This window comes from Peromyscus californicus, unplaced genomic scaffold (genome assembly GCF_007827085.1).
Source record: "Peromyscus californicus insignis strain IS unplaced genomic scaffold, ASM782708v3 Scaffold_4__1_contigs__length_199733344, whole genome shotgun sequence".
In the NCBI taxonomy this organism is placed as follows: Eukaryota; Metazoa; Chordata; class Mammalia; order Rodentia; family Cricetidae; genus Peromyscus; species Peromyscus californicus.
Window position 1 is genome coordinate 73,864,397 of NW_026294562.1, and position 16,173 is coordinate 73,880,569.

General features: G+C 44.3%; 1 pseudogene; it reads right to left on the reverse strand.

The window, feature by feature from the left end:
* Positions 1-13,977: 13,977 nt before the first annotated feature.
* On the reverse strand, positions 13,978-15,306 carry LOC128125739 (26S proteasome regulatory subunit 4-like; annotated as a pseudogene).
* Between the last annotated feature and the right edge of the window lie 867 nt (positions 15,307-16,173).

Consider the following 16,173-nt stretch of genomic DNA (forward strand, 5'->3'; position numbering starts at 1 on the left):
GTGTAAAAGTAGCTCTATTTCTGACTGCAGTCATCCAAGGTGCAGCAACACCCTTGGGATTAAAGAAGTAAGAGGATATTTGGAATGTGAAACAGTAGTTGTCATCAAGCTTTATTTTATGATTGTCAAGTCACTCACAAATGAACCTCCACTGACTCAATGTCATATTCCAAGTTAAGATGAAATTAATGGAAGCCTGGTATGAGCCGCCAACACTAGTCTTATGCTGTGGTTTGGATCTGAGGCCTCTCACCCCCAAGTCCCTGTGTTGAAGGCCAATCCCCTCCCATGTCACTACTGAAGGCACCAAAACCTTGCAATGGTGGAACCCGTTCTTCGGTGACCGAGGCCATGCCCTTGAAGCGAATGATGGTTGCTTTCAAGTATATGATAGTCAGTTTTGCTTGGCTACGATGGGCTACTCCATGATAGGTCCAAAACAGTAGGGCCAAATGATCCCAGACTGAAGTTTGAAAAACTAGGAGCCAAAAGAGACCTTTTCTTGTTATAAGCCGAATTATCTCAGGAGTTTGTGACAGTGACGGAAAGCTAGCTGACACAGCCTGATGACTACATTAGTCTCTGAGATGGCCTCCTTCCTGCCCCTGGGCTCTCCTGCACTGCTCTTGACATGGCGGCTAGAGTGAGCGGTGCTGTTACAGAGTACAGCACCGCCCATTAATTACATGTTGGGACTACAGCAATGTATCAAATGGGAAAAGCCCGTGTTCTCCACACAACTATGCAGAGGAAGAGACAAGGGAACGTGTGATAGGAAGTGGTACTAAGTGCTTTGTAGAAAAGTAAGTCCAGGAGCTCCAGGAGAAGTACAACTTGATGGAAGGGAATATAATTTTATGTGAGGTAATAAAACTTGATGGATCCTCATGTTCTCCAGTAGAGAAACCAAAGTCTTTTTATGTTGCTTATAAGACCCACTGGGATAAGACACTGATGGTGTCTCTGATCTCACCCCCACCCCCATCGCTGCTGAGACCCAGTTACCACCTTCCATATGAACTCACCTCAGGCCTGGCCAGGTTGCTATCTCTGCTAAGAAAGCCATTCTTCTCTGTTAGGGTTTGAATGTGAAATGTCTCCCACAGGCTCCTCTGCTGAATGCTTGGTTCTCAACTGGTGACCACTTGGGGAGGTTTTAGAAACACAGGAAATGACCCCTAGTTGTACATTGTAGGTCATTTCAGGGCATAACTTGAAGATGGTACCCAGTCTACAGTAGCTTATTCACTTTTTGCTTCTTGTCCACTATGAGGTGAAAAGCTTCCTATGCCTCATACAACCACCACAATGATGTTCTGTCCAGCTCATGGGGTCAAGCAACCATGAACCGAACTCACTGAAACTGATTTAAAGCTAAAGTTGTTTGTATTGTATGTGTTATAACAGCTGTGCAGAAGTAACTAATTCAGGAGAATAGGAAAAACACCTTGAGGCATCTCAGGATCCATGGTGAAAAGGTTATAACTAAAGCTGTGTATGCACAGGGTGTCTAAGGAAGCATTTTCCCGGGTTCAGTTGCCCAGAAAGGCCACTGCAGTAATGGTCCAAGAGAGCTCAAGCTGGTGGCAGACTGTGGCATCATCCATGTGACGCTGTTTTTTGTTTGTTTGTTTGGTTGGTTGGTTGGTTTGGTTTTTCAGGCATGTGGAGTGAATTTATAGGGCTTCCACTCAGATTTTAAAGAAAGGAGTTGGGGACCAGGCGGTGTGCCACAGGGATACTGATGCTCTGACAAGGTGATGGGTAAAACCTGTGAGGATAAGTTACAATGGAGCCTAGGGATGCCAGAAGCTTGGAATGTCTGCTAGAAAGAGATACGGTGACTGACCAGTATAAGGTCACATGGGATTGAAATGGCAAGGCCGCAGAGAGAGATAGCCAAGCCCTTTGGAAGTCCTGTCATGACATCAAGTGCCAGATTCTGGCATGTGACCACAGGTCTTACTGTGCTACGCTTTTGCCTTGCTTTGGTCTCATCCATCCTTGCTATTCCGCCATCCCTCCCCTTTGAAACTCTCGCTCTGTGCCATTCCATTTGGAGGTACGGAACATGCTTTGACTTTACAGTGAAGCACAGCTAGCATTTTCCCTGAGTCTTAAGAGACCTGAAATTTGGACTTACAGGGCACACTAAACTATGAAGATTGAGGGGGCAGATTCTTAGAAATTCACTTTGCATTATGAGAAATTCATGAACCTTTGAAGAAGGACCAAGGACAAGATGTTATACTTTGAATCTGAAATGTCTCCTACAGGCTCATGTGCTGAATGCTTGGCCTATAGGGTCTGAAAACGTTAGAAGATAGAATCAAGTAACTGGTGCTGTTCCTTGAAGGTTATGCCTGTACCTAGTATGGGAGAGTGGCTGGGAGACTGGCTTCCACATTTTATCCCAGGGTACTCTTCAGGAAAGAGGGATAAGAGATTTAGATAGAAGGATAGAGGGGAGAGAGACAGATAGAAACACAGGACAGCCTCAGGAGGGCCTGGATCTTTATCCACTGGCCCCTTCTGTCTCTTCTTAAGGGCTATTTATATGAGTGCCAAGGGGTGGAGCAAAAGACCTCCCCCTAGCTCAGCCAAGTGTAGACCCTTCCGATCACCTAGAAACCATGCATATGGTCATCAATCCATCCTCTAATGCAGCTCTGCTGGGTGGAGCAAGCTGAGATCTTACTAGGAATCCTTTGCAGGCCTCCACAATCTGGCCCCTTCCTCATGGCCATGAGGCACACAACCTCTTCTGCCACATGTTCTCAACTACTGTGATGTTTTGCTTAAGCACTTGGGCCCAAGAAACCATAGCCTGAACCCTCAAAACTATTAGTCAAAATAGGTTTTCCCTCCTTTAAGTAGTTGGCCACAGCTACATAAGAATAATTAATACACCCATGTGTCCAATATCCTATGTGTCACTTTATCGGTAAGGCAGGCGTTAACTGCCTCCTTTATGTAAAACATCAGCCGTCCTCACGCCTCTTTCCTGGTTTAATTTTTCTGTATGCCATTTTTATCCCTCCCACCACAGCTATTTATTTCTTTGTCTTTTCTCTTTGGGATTTTCTGGATAAGGGCTTTGCCCAGTTCATCCATTGCTATATTCCTAATGTCTCAAACACAGTAGATGCTCATCAAGTTTGTTAAATAAAACATACTTGTGTGAAGCTCCTGTACGTGTATAGACATGAAAATGAGTTGCTGAGACAGAGTCTGTGAAAATTTAACTTTAATAGCCATCAGAGAGGAACACACCTGTAATCCCTGCACTTAGGAGGCTGAGCAGGGAGGATTGTGATTTTAAGGGCAGCCTGAGCTACATGCAATAGGCCAGTCTTGGCTAAACAGTGAGGCCCTGTCTTAGAAGAAAAATTTTAACTGTATTTGTGATTTGCAAATTACTTTCCAAAATGGTTGTATTAATTTTTACAGTACCAGCCATGTGTTGAAACCCCATATTTTTATTAGACCTTCCTTATTTCCACGATTTATAGTAACATTTTTTCACTTATGTAGGAAAGATGATACCTGAATATATATATATCAAGCAATCCTGGGAGAAAAATGCAGGCACACTAATTAAACTCAGTATGTTCCATGCGTGTGAAAGTAGGGAGTTTCTTGGAAAGAAAGGAATTCATCAGAAGAAGGAAAGGGAGAAGACAGGGTAGCAGGGGGTAAAAAGGACTAAAATTCATTATTTATGTGTATGAAACTGGTTTGTTTATTCCAGCCCAGAGTCTAGTCAGTAGCATCTGTTACTTCTCTACAGCTGCCTTGCACACTCAGCCCTTGGAAATATGAATTCATGTCCAGAAGTGAGTTCCTTCCAGGATGTTTGTGGCCTCTTACAGGTATATACATCCAATAAACAGCTGTACCCTGCTGAGAGAGTGAACAGGAGTCTTTGGGACCTGGCTCTGTCACTCAGTGCTTATATGCTGTGGAAAACATGAATGGATCAAAATGACCAATAACAGAAAAATGACTAACAACAATGCCTCATACAATGGCTTCTTCTCAGTGAGCAGATTGGAACTGCAGGTGGACATACTTTTGTACATGTGAATGTTCTCGCTGCACCTCACTTCCCTCATATGGAGTTATCATTGCCCAAATAACAGTGTTCTCATATTCTACACTGGCTGGAGCCACCATAAGATCCTGTAATACATTACAGACCTGACTCTGAAAAATGATGGATGAGGAGAAAAATGTTCATGACACAATGACAACCAAGAAAAATATCAAACTAGAAAACAGAAAACGCAGTGAGTCCAGTTTGGCTTTAAAACCTTGGCCTGCATATTTTAAGGGTGAGATAGCAAACAGAACAGCACACTAAAGGTTTAGCACACATTTAACAAAAACATTTTTCTGTTTCCTTCTCTGTTGCATCCAAATTGTCTTCTATAAGAACAACTTTTCAACCTTCATGTTCAAATATTTCATGAAAAAGCGGTCCAAGTATTTATTTTGAGAAATGTCATCTGGACCATCCCTAAGAGAACCATAGATAGATCTCGGGGATGCTTGGTGTAGCCCTTGACAGCCTCACTCTGGATTGTCCCCAGAAAAATGTCATCCATGAGAACTGAAGGTGCCTGATGGCTGGATCTGCCCATGCCCTTGCTTGTCAGGGTCAGCCCCATTCTGTTCCCCTGGAGCTATGTTAGCCCAGCATGGTGCAGGGCATGCCACGTGTGAATATTCCAAAGGTTGTCTTAGAGGAACCTTTTCCTGATCTTCCACTTCGCTGTTGTTCCTCCCACTGTCAGAAAGCTAAGCCGGAGCTTGCCCGTGGAGCCTTGATTAAGAGTTCCCTAGAGCACAGTCTCTTAGATGCCCAAATCCCACCACACCCACATTTGGGAGAAAGATGAAGGAGGGGGAGGTTTTAGGTCTCAGGGTATTTTCTGTTTTTGTTTGCTGTGGTCTGGGAAAAGTATGAGGTGAAAAGCCTCAAATTTATGTTATTTTCTCTGCTGACGGTTGTTCACATTATTTTCCTTCCCAGGCTGGTATTTGGGTTTTTGTTTGCTAGACACCGGGTCTGACAGTTCTCCCCTCTTTTCAGAAGCCGTCAATCTGCATCTGTGATATAGACAGCATGCTACTTGTTCTGGGAACAAATGTGGTCTTAGCTACTTGGAATTCTCCCCATCTGAAAAGGGGACAAAGCAAGGGGATGGTAGTTTATAAGCACTGGCTGATCAGCTGCAGCTGGCGCACAGCACCCACCCCGGCCATAGTAGATAGCCCTGCACACTCACCTGCCCACCTCGGAGCCCCCTGGGCTTTTCCTATTGACTGTTCTCATCAGCTCCAGAAACTCTGGGCCTTATTTACAAAGATGGATTCATCTGACCCACACAAGGATCCCTCCAGGGCCATCATTACCTTCACATCAAAATCAAGGAAACTTAAGCTCAGTAGGTTTTGAAACTTGGTCACAGCTACAAGAAAGTGAATGACAAAGCTTGGCCCTCAAGTCTTCCAAACCCTATCCCCTACCATCTCAGCAGGAGGCAAATATCCACAGGTTGGATATACGTACAAGGAGCCACAAAGACCCTAGATTGAACACTCTCTCCAGAGACTGATCCATATTTTCAAGGCCCTGGTGTGCAAGGTGGCTCTGGGGAAATGGCAAACATTCCTTTTTGGAACCTGGGCTGGAAGAAAGGGAATTCTAGCTTCGAAATATCGGAATCTAAATTTGGAGTTCTTTCAAGGGACCAGTTGTCACAATCAAACATAACTTGAGGCATAATGAGTAGACATTATCTACAAAATTATACAAGTCATAAGCAGGAGATGCCACTATGAGTCAAAACTCAAACCAAATAAGAAACCAAAATGCATATGATTTTTCTTTTACTAAAATAAGAATTTGAAAACCAGAAAACAAATTAGATGGGTAACATATTCCATGGGCAGATGACAATGAGGCGATGGTGGGGGATTTGTATTTGAGGTGTTTCTTAAGTAATGTTACTATGTTTTATGTTTTCCACCAATCCTGACTTATGTATGTACAGAGAAATAAAAATTTGCAGTCTTTATGAGTTAGCATTCAACCACACATTAATAGTAAATACACAGAAGAATCCAGCAGTACTTAATTTTATACGGTGTCATATTTGTTCAGGTTTATTTAACATCAAACAAATCAGAGCTAATGGCTATGGCTACATTAACATCCACACACATGAGCATACTTAAATGGAACATCACCTCCAGTCAAACACTACCTCCCTGATTAGGGATGCCCACAGGATAATGTCCTCACATCCTACCTGGTTGCCCTAATGAGAGCATCCCAGGAAGCAGGCACAGAGTGTTACCAAGTTTCCAGTCCCAGACACACCCTTTGTCCCTTCTAGATTCCTCAGTAGGATGGGGTAACTACAGCTTTCCTGCAGACCTCGTGTTTGTGTGGGGCAGGCTTTGGGGCCTCAGAGACTATATCTGGGTCTTCACCAGCTCATACTCAGCATAGCACAGTGTTCCATTAGCATTTGTCAATCATCACAGGGGAGGCTGTTTGCAAAGCACTTAATCAATGACAGCATGATTCGGATCTTTGGCCTAACAACGATAGCTACCACTTATATGAATATTACTAGGGGCCACATGACAAGATTCTTCTAGGCTAGGCATTATGTTACCCATGTTTTACAGGTGAGGTGGCTGACAATGTACAAGGATCATGGATTGCCAAGAGACAGAGCTAACACTTGAATCTAGAAGTTTGCAACCCCTTTGCACTATCCCTTCATCTTGTCTGCTCTTGGCTTTTTGAAGGATTTCCTAGAGGTTTATCTACCAGGTTTGCCAGAAGAGCGGAGGGTGCTTCTTCATCCACTAACATTCATTAATTCAAGCCATTTTATTGTGAGAGAGTATGCTCAACACTACGGGAGATGAAAGACTCAAAAACACAGTTCTTCCTCCAAAGCTACAGTCAAGGTGGAGAAGGGCAAAGCTACACAGGGACTGGGAGTTGAACAACAATTCAGTGGCTAACAAGGTTTCACAAAGGCAGGTGCCCTGGCCCCCTCATAATGGCCTTTTCTGGTATATCCAGGGGTTTGGTGTGACATTCGGAGACAATGTAGTCACGCAGGCTGGGTCATCTGGAGATTTGTGGAAGGGATGTGCACCTAAGCCCACCTTTGCTCCTTAACCAAGGTGTAAACTTGATCTTGAAGACCTGCATCTAAAGGGCATGCTTTTACTAGGAATGTTAGTCGCTCTTCCCCCCTTCTTCTTTTGTAGAATGGGGACATTGATCCTGCTTCTCTACTGACTGGCGATGCAGAGTCAGGGAGGCACCTAACAGGCAACGGATGAGGCTGGCCAGCTACACTCACAACTCAGTGAATTCTGGATGCTGCTTTCTGGTGCCTCTGCACGCTTGGGGACAGAGAAAGATTGTCTTTGTGCTGAGTTAAGTTCTCAACTGGAAGCACTTAAAAGATTTTGAGAAAAAAAAGGGGGGGATAGTCTCCCAAGGCTTCCTGCTTTCTTGCTAAGAAAGAAGTACCATTAATTAAGCATTGAGAAGAAACAGGCAAGTTCAACTCTCAAGTGCTGACTTCACCTCTTTCCAAGGCCAAGAGCAAAACTTTAAGTACCTTTATATATATATTATTTAAATATGATTTGTTAGAGCAAACAAATGGGTCATATTTTAAAACCGAAGCCTTGCACTTGGCACAGCATTTTCTATTAGCATTTTGCCTTAGCAACTGAAGGGGCTTGCTAAAATAAAGTAGAAAAAGAAACTATTGTGAGCGTGAAAGTGGTAGATTTTAAGGGGACATGTTGGTGACAAATTAGGGTATATTCAGCCCTGAGATGTATGACTATATGAGAGATAGCTTACAAATCGGAGCATCTGGAATTAAGAACAGAGTGTTAACTGCAAGCCCCATAATTCTCCTGCTGCATTCCTGCCAAGCTGGCAGGAGGGAGAGAAAGGAGGCTGCTTCTGCCTAGTCCCAAGGAGAAATTAGATCAATTTCAGTTTTTAGAAAGGAACTTGGACTTAATGGTTGAAAAAAAGAGGAGGAAAAGCAGAAGCGGAAGATTCCTCTTAAGATCGTAAAAGTTCTAGACTAACTTCCCATTCCAGGGTGGAAAACGAGATGCCCCAGCAGGGTCTGGGTAAGGAGTCCACTGCCAAGAGTACTGCCTCCCTCTGCCACGGGGCCTCTCCACTCTGCTCTATGTCCAGTCTCCATACAGCAGCTGGACAGGCCACCAGACATGGAAAACAGGCAACAGTCACGCCTGTTTAACCCTGAGCTCTCAAGTTTTCCCATAGGACAATCACCTGATGATGGACTTCTCAAAATCTGGATATCAGACTGCAGCCCGGGGTGGTTAAAGTCAGCCAAGAACTGAGACTTCCTGTTTTAAAGCTGGCCAGGTAGCAGCAATGTGTACCTAGGTTGAGAGTGAAGACTGAGATCTTGAGATGGTGACGAGGTCCAGAAGGAATAGTTCCCATCTGTCTCCCTCTCATCTGTTCCCCCTTCGCTTTACCTGCCTTCTGTTCACATTCGACTCTGCACTGGGTCTCAGTTGTGTTTTTTAATTTTTTATTCATTTTTACATACCAATCACAGTTTCCCCTCCCATCCCTCCCCCTGCTCCCACACACACACCTTCCCTCCCGACTGCCCCCCCCCCATCCACTCCTCCAAAAGTGTGAGGCCTCTCTTGGGGAGTCAACAAAGCCTGGTACATTTAGTTGAGGCAGGACGAAGCCCCTCTGTGTCTCAATTGTTATTGCTTCCATCATAGCATGCACACATATGCCATTCCACCTCCAAGGAACAGCCTTCAGCCTCCTCCGCAACTCTTACACCTCAGATCAAAGCCAAGTCCTCCGAGGACTCCTCCTCAGTTCCCCTGCAGGGCCCTTGTGCCCTCCTTCCGAACATGCACATGCCATTGCTTTCTCTGTTGCCCTTGTCTGGCATCTGTCTACGTTTCACTGCTCGATGGCAGCTGCCGGGGACCTTCTCATCTGCCTTGGCAGTTAGCTATGGACCTTAGTTTAATACCAGCATTCCTCACACTGGGGTCTCTGGGGCAAATGCCAAAAAAACACTGGTGCAGGAGATTTTCAAGAAAGTAAATTTCCTCCTGACAAGTGCAGCATGACTCTTAAAAGTTCTTATCAATAAAATCAAACCTGAGCCAGGTATTGGGGTGAACACTGGAAGGTCAGAGAGACAGAACAAGCCACAGCTAACCTCACCTGGCCAACTTCTCAGCTGATCTTGTTTCCTCAGACTGGAAGCCTCTGTGTCCTCATATCCGAATGGCTCTCAGCTGAACTGTGCTGCTAGAAGCCTGAAAGCTTAACCAGCCAAATGCTTCTAGTTTCTGGTCCTCACACCTTATATACCTTTCTGCTTTCTACCATCACTCTCTGGGATTAAAGGCTCGCTTTCTGGGATTAAAGGTGTGTGTCACCATGTCTGGCCCTTTCCAATGTGGCCTTGAACTCACAGAGATCCAGAGGGATTTCTACCTCTGGAGTGCTAGGATTAAAGGTGTGAGTGCCACCATTTTCTAGCCTTTGTATCTAGTGGCTGTTCTGTCTCTGACCCCAGATAAATTTATTAGGGTGCACAATATTTTGGGGAACACAATACCACCACAGACAAGTGATCTTGACTACACTGGGTATCCCAGGACCTAAGAGGCATGAAGTCACAGGCACCCAATGGAGTATAAAGCCTTCAGCACAGGTATACCCTGAATCTTCCTCTGGTTGGGGCAGAACTGCAACCCAGGAGAGTTCCCTCTATGTGATGGAGGAAAGCAAATCTCCCTGCAGCCTGGAGAAGCAGCACAAAACATGTGCCTTCCTGGTGTGTGTTCAGCAGAGCGCATTCAATCCTCAATACTGAATCTCTACAGACGGCCAGAGCCAACCCAGAGGGAACAGTTATATTCTTCTACTGACATCACATTTAAAATACGTGCCCCACCCCTACCCTGCAAATAACCAAATGGAGCAAAGCTTCCCAGTTTTAGAGCCAAGTCTTCCAACAGGTACTTTCAAAAAGAAACAGCCTCTTTCTGCCTTTTCCCCATAACACACTGCCTAGAAAACCTATCTCGGCATTTGCAAACAAAATAATGGCTTTCTTGGCCGAGTCCCTAGGCTTGAACGGGTATAGCTCCACTGATTCCATCCTGACTGTGCTCCCAGGACTCAAAGGAGCACAAATTCATGTTTTTTCCTGTTGCTGTAACTGAGTGTTCAAAACAGCTGATTTTTGCACATTAAAGCTACATGTGCATTTCAGCAATGCGGCCATTAAGATTCATTAAGGTTCGTAATGGAAGCGGCTTCAAGTCGAAGCTATGACTGCTCTGAAGTAATCATCATCTCCACACAGTATCAGTGGAGGACTCAAACACAGTGCCATAGTGTGCAAAATAGCCCGAATGGTTTTTTTGCATCCCAGTGGTACTTACTATCCCAGGAAGTCGGGCCAGGGCTCCTCTGTGCAGGTGAATGCAATCCAAGATGATGGCAAGCCCCTCCTAGCTCTTCCAAGGCCTTCATTCTGTGACCCCCTAGTCCAGGCTGGGGCCTGTAACAAAGGAGAGAAGGCTCCATTAGATACAGCACAACAGTCTTCCGGGCACAGGTGAAGCTTATTAAAAGACCTATGACTTTTGAGTTTATGAGTCAGCTGGTAAAGTGGGGTCAGGAATTTGCATTTCTAACATGTTCTCAAGTGAGGGCAACACATATTGTGTAATTGACTCAGATAACCCTGAAACTGGTGGCCTGATCCTGGAGAACAACTTTGTAACTGTGACTGTGTGTTAGACTCTCCTGTGAATCTTGGGGACACAGTAACCCCAGAGTTCTCTCTCAGGCTGTGATCTAAGTGGAATGCGCAAGCAGAAAGTTCTGCCTGACATCAGCTAATCTTGCCTCTTGGGACTATGCTTTACCCACACTTTTCTAAAGCATTAATCATTCAAAACAAAGGTACAGCTCCATGAATTACTACAAGAATTCTGTAATTGCTGCAGAGATCACAGCTTTCAGAAGCCAAGCATATATGTGGACAGTTGGAGAACCCATCTTTATTATGCTGGCAGGCCCACCGAGCAGACCCACCACCTACTGCTTTGGAGAGACAGAGCCCCCCACCCTCATCTGCAGTTATATATAACATGTATAGACTGTAAAGCACCATTTTGATCTTTTCTGTTACTGGAGGGTGAGGGGTTATAACAGAGACCCACCTGCAGCCATTTACAGAAGCATGAGGTTAAAATAGTTACTTTGTAACAATCTCTTAAGGTAAGGCACAGAGGTTACCCTAGGCAGGAAAAAGGCAAAATTATAGAAGCGAAATGCAGCTCATATTACTCACTGCTACAAGTGCAGAGAGGCATGTTAACTCATTTTAATACCCCTCATCAGAAAGGCAGTCACGTGACATCACTGAGGTGCTAGGACACGGAGAGTCCAGCCAACCCCTCCCTCATTAGGGTTGCTTCCTTCCTGAGTTTCACAGTCACTGGGTTCCTATAAATGCCAGCTTCATCTTGCCAAGTTTAAAATACTTGATACATTTCAAAAGCCTCTCTTAATACCCGGAACTCCTCCTCTTACATTTGTATATTGAAACACTAGAAGCTTCTAATCCCTGGGTAATGTTGGTTCCATACTCATTGTATGTAAATTCAGAATCTCTTTCTCTCTCTCTCTCTCTCTCTCTCTCTCTCTCTCTCTCTCTCTCTCTCTCTCTCTCTCTCTCTCTCTCTCTCAATGTTTCCTACAAAATGAGGCTGGATCTAGTCTTGGCCTCTATCAATTTGATCCAATGGGCAAGACTAGAGAGTAGTGTTTTCTTTTATTGGGAGGCAGACTAAGCCTGATTGTCTCTTGTCTCTTTGTGTTTTAACTGCTGTTGATCCACGATGCCTGGATGAGTTGAAACTTCAGAATGGTGATTCAGTAATTCTGTTCTTTTTTTTTTTTTTTAACTCAAATGCTTTTATACAGATGCCTCCTATTTTAGTTACTCAACGATACAGTTCCCTTTATAATCAGTTCACAAGATAATCAAAGCTTATAAAGTTGACCATTTTTTTGAAACTACTATTACTGTGACTATTATTTTCATGAAGCACAGAAGCGTGCTCTCTCTGCAAAGGGAGAGGCTAGGGAAGCAGGCTGAGGAATCTTCCTGACACAGCCTAGTGCTCCCTGATAATTTGGTGCCATCTGGTGTGACATGGGATTCCAGGCTTATTTGCCTCCTTTCTGTTCCTGAGCTGAGATCAATTCTAATTTCTTTTTGGAGGAAATGGCATTTTAAGACCACAAGTGGGCAAATCATTATTTTTCACTCCCCTCTTTCTTTTCATTTTTATTTCTTAATTTCTTTTTTATTTTTAAAGTTATCTACTATTGTGTTTCTTATAGTTTTCCCTCTGATTTAAAATAGTTTATTTTTTTACTAATTCTTCCCTAAGTCCGATATCTCCACTCTGAGTTTTCTAATTCTGACTGATGTGTACCTTTATGTCTTGGTTCATTTTCCAAATACCTTTTGTCTCATCTTGAAATAGTGAGTAACAGTTTTCCAAGCTTGCTTCTGACATGCTATCATTGTCTCTACGGAAATTCTTTTTCCCTTCCATATTTTCATATTTTTCCCTCCTAATTCTGAGTGAACTTCACCTGGAATCAACACTCACTTCTCTATGGACTAGTTTTATCTGGCTCCTTAAGCGGGAGGCAAGGCACAGAATGCTGTGCCTCAGGTGGAGTTCTCTCTTTCGGTTGTTATTTTGCAAAGCAGCAGCTGCTTACCCTCCCACTGCCCAGCGTCACTCCTCACTTTCTAAGTTCTTTTTCATCTTTGGTACACTGTGAAGATGTGTCAGTGCCAAGGCGCCTTCTGATTGGTTTAATAAAAAGCTAAATGGCCATTAGCTAGGCAGGAAAGTCAGACAGAGAAAACTCTGGGAAGAAGGGGAGAGTCACCAACCAGATGGAGAGGAAGCAGCATGGGCAGTACAGAGTGAACGTAATAAGGCCACAAGACAAAAAGTAGATTAGTAGAAATAAGTTCATTTAAGTTATAAGAGCTAGCTTAAAAACAAGCCTAAGCTATCGGCCAAATTTTTATAATTAGTAAGAAGTCTCTGTGTCATGACGTGGGAGCTGGCAGGAGGGACCGGAAAATCCACCTACACTGTTCTTGCCCATGCACTTCCTGTCTAACTCACCTCTCCCTCCCAACTGCTGCTCTGAGTGCCTGTCCTGGAATGACAGCCTGGCTTTAGTCTCTGTCAGCTCACAGGACTGCTCCATCCCTTCTCAGGACTTGCTGGCAGTCTCTTCCTCTCCTGTTCCCCAGTGTTATATCCACTGTTCACAAATCTACACAATTTGTTTCCAAGCTGCCATCTTCTGGGTAGGTAGAGTTTCCTCACCCTTGATCGTCAAGACACCTTTTCATTTCTCCTACTTCTTTCCACATAGACGGGTGTTGTGGCTGCTGCAGTTTGCCCACTCTCCCACACCCCTTCTAGGATGGACTTTGTGGGGAACTCTTTTCACATAGTGCTTTTTATGGCCAGTGACTGTCCTACGAGGTTGCTGCCCAAATGGAATTCCAGCACCTTCTTTCTCATATACCAAGCTTCTGTGTCACTGGTTCTGAGGGAGAGTGAGATTTTTTTTTTAAAGCAAACCAGACAGTCCTTTATGGGGAGCAGAGGGCCGCACAACACAATGACCCACAGATGGAGATGCCTGATGGGCACCCTGCACAGCATCCTTCAAGATAAGCTCCCTACTAGCAAAACTCCCTGGAAAAATGGATTCCTTGGGGCAGCTTCCCGTCTTCCCAGGTGGGGTAATTTATTAACTTCCCTGAAGGCAACTGTGGGTCACTAGAGACAGAGTCCCTCCGGAGTGCCTTCTTGTTTTTATAAAGAACATTCTCTTTAGATTTTTTGAAGTCTTCATTTGTAACTTTCATTCTCCATACCGGCAGGGCCATCAAGCCAGCTTCTGTACAGATTGCCTTGATGTCAGCCCCAGAGAGGTCATCCTTTGCCATGATCAAGTCATTCAAGGTTACATCATCAGCCAGTGTCATCCTGCTTGTGTGAATCTGGAAGATCTGCTTCTTAGTCTTTTCATCAAGCAGAGGGAACTCAATCTTTCTGTCAACGCAGTCTGGTCTGATAAGTGCTGGATCCAAAGTCTCTATTCAGTTTGTGGCCATGATAACTTTTACATCTTCCCTGGAATCAAATCCATCCAACTGGTTCAACAGTTCCGACATTGTTCGCTGAATTTCTCTCTCACCTCCGGAGTTTGAATCATATCTTTTGGTCCCAATGGCATCAATTTCATCAATAAACACAATGGACAGTGCATATTCGTCAGCAACTTGTAATAGCTCCCAAACAAGTTTGGGCCTGTCACCCAGGTACTTCTGAATAAGCTCTGAGCCAACCACTCTCAAGGAAGTGGCTGAAGTTTGGTTCACTACTGCTTTTGTCAATAATGTTTTACCTGTTCCTGGTGGACCATAGAGAATGACCCCCTTAGGGGTCTTTATCCCCATCTCTTCATAATACTCAGGATGGGTAAGAGGAAGCTCCACAGATTCCTTAATTTCCTGGATTTGGTTGTCCAGCCCCCGAATATCTGCATAGGTCTCCTGGGGGGGGCCTTTTCCACTTTCATCACTCAGACCAGGGGATCTGTGTTATATCCATTAGCACCCCTACCATGGCATGCACCTTGTGGTTGAGCAGGATTGAACAGCCTGGCTCCAGCAGATCCTTGTCCACAAATGATAGGATGCTGACATAGTGTTCTGAGCCCACAGATGTGGACACAATGGCGTGATTATCATCAATGATCTCTTCCAAGGTTCCTAAGACATGGGGGTTCCCCTGAGATCATCCACTTTCCATCTTTCCTCCTGTTGTTTTTCTTCCAACGGTTTCATCTGCTCCTGATTTCTAATGAATTCTTCCTCCATGAGAAGGTAGTCTTTTATTCTCTCAACTTCAGTGATTTTAGGCGGCACTGAGTGTGAGGCGTTACCGGCGGCAGTTTGCTGGCAGCATCTGGTCCCTTGGTTTTCTTCTTTTTCCCCCACTCTGGTTGGGACAGGAGGTTCATATTTCTTTTTCTTGTCCTTGTCATCCTTCTTGCCACCCCCAGGACCATGGCCACCACTCTGACTTTGACCCATCTTTCCCCAGTCGAGGGATAGTGAGATTCTAGACATCACACCACCCAGATGGATTTGGTTGACTGCAATAGTAGAGGGAAAAAGAAAATGACCACATTCTAAAGAGGTTCCATCCAAGGAAACATTGTGTTCATGGAAGCCTGCCTCTTGCTGTCCATTGAGTACTTCAGAGCAAAAGAAGAAAAGAAAAAGGGTTTCTACATTGCATATAATGAACTTAAATCTAAATGTAAATAGACATAGACTGATGGCTACCATACTGGAAGATGCAGTTCTAAAGAAATCGTTTGTTCATGAGACTTATTCCATTGGGTTGGTCTGTGTAGAGGAATACAGATCAAATACAATGTCTGCTTTTAGGTAGCTTGCTCTGTTTTATAGAAATGAGCTGTAAAATCCCTGGATTTCACAGACTAAGAAATAGCTACTGTTTCTGCTGCTTGGAGCCTCAGACACCTCAAGCCACCCACTCCCAAGTTGCTGGGGACAGCCAGAGAAGACTGTGGAGAACTGTTTACGCTCCACCTCTTCAGAAGCATTGCCTGAGACATAGCTAAATACAAGTGATCTATTCATCTACACTTGACTATCTCATTTTCAGTTTTTCCCAAGTGATTTCTGTTAGGTCCAAAGAAAACTCCAGTTCCTAAAACTCCCAAAAGCAGTCCAAATATCCAGAAATAGGCTCAACCTAGACTATAAGAGAATTTCTGGCTGTTACATAAAAGCCAGCATTACTCAGGAACTTATGAAGCTGGTTTCTCTGGGAGAAGGGACAAATAGCTATCTGTAGTACCTCCACAGGTACCAAAGCCATGCTGGCCTCCAGGGTCCTTCAGTATCACAAGTACTTCTGAAAGTCCCAGCTAGCATC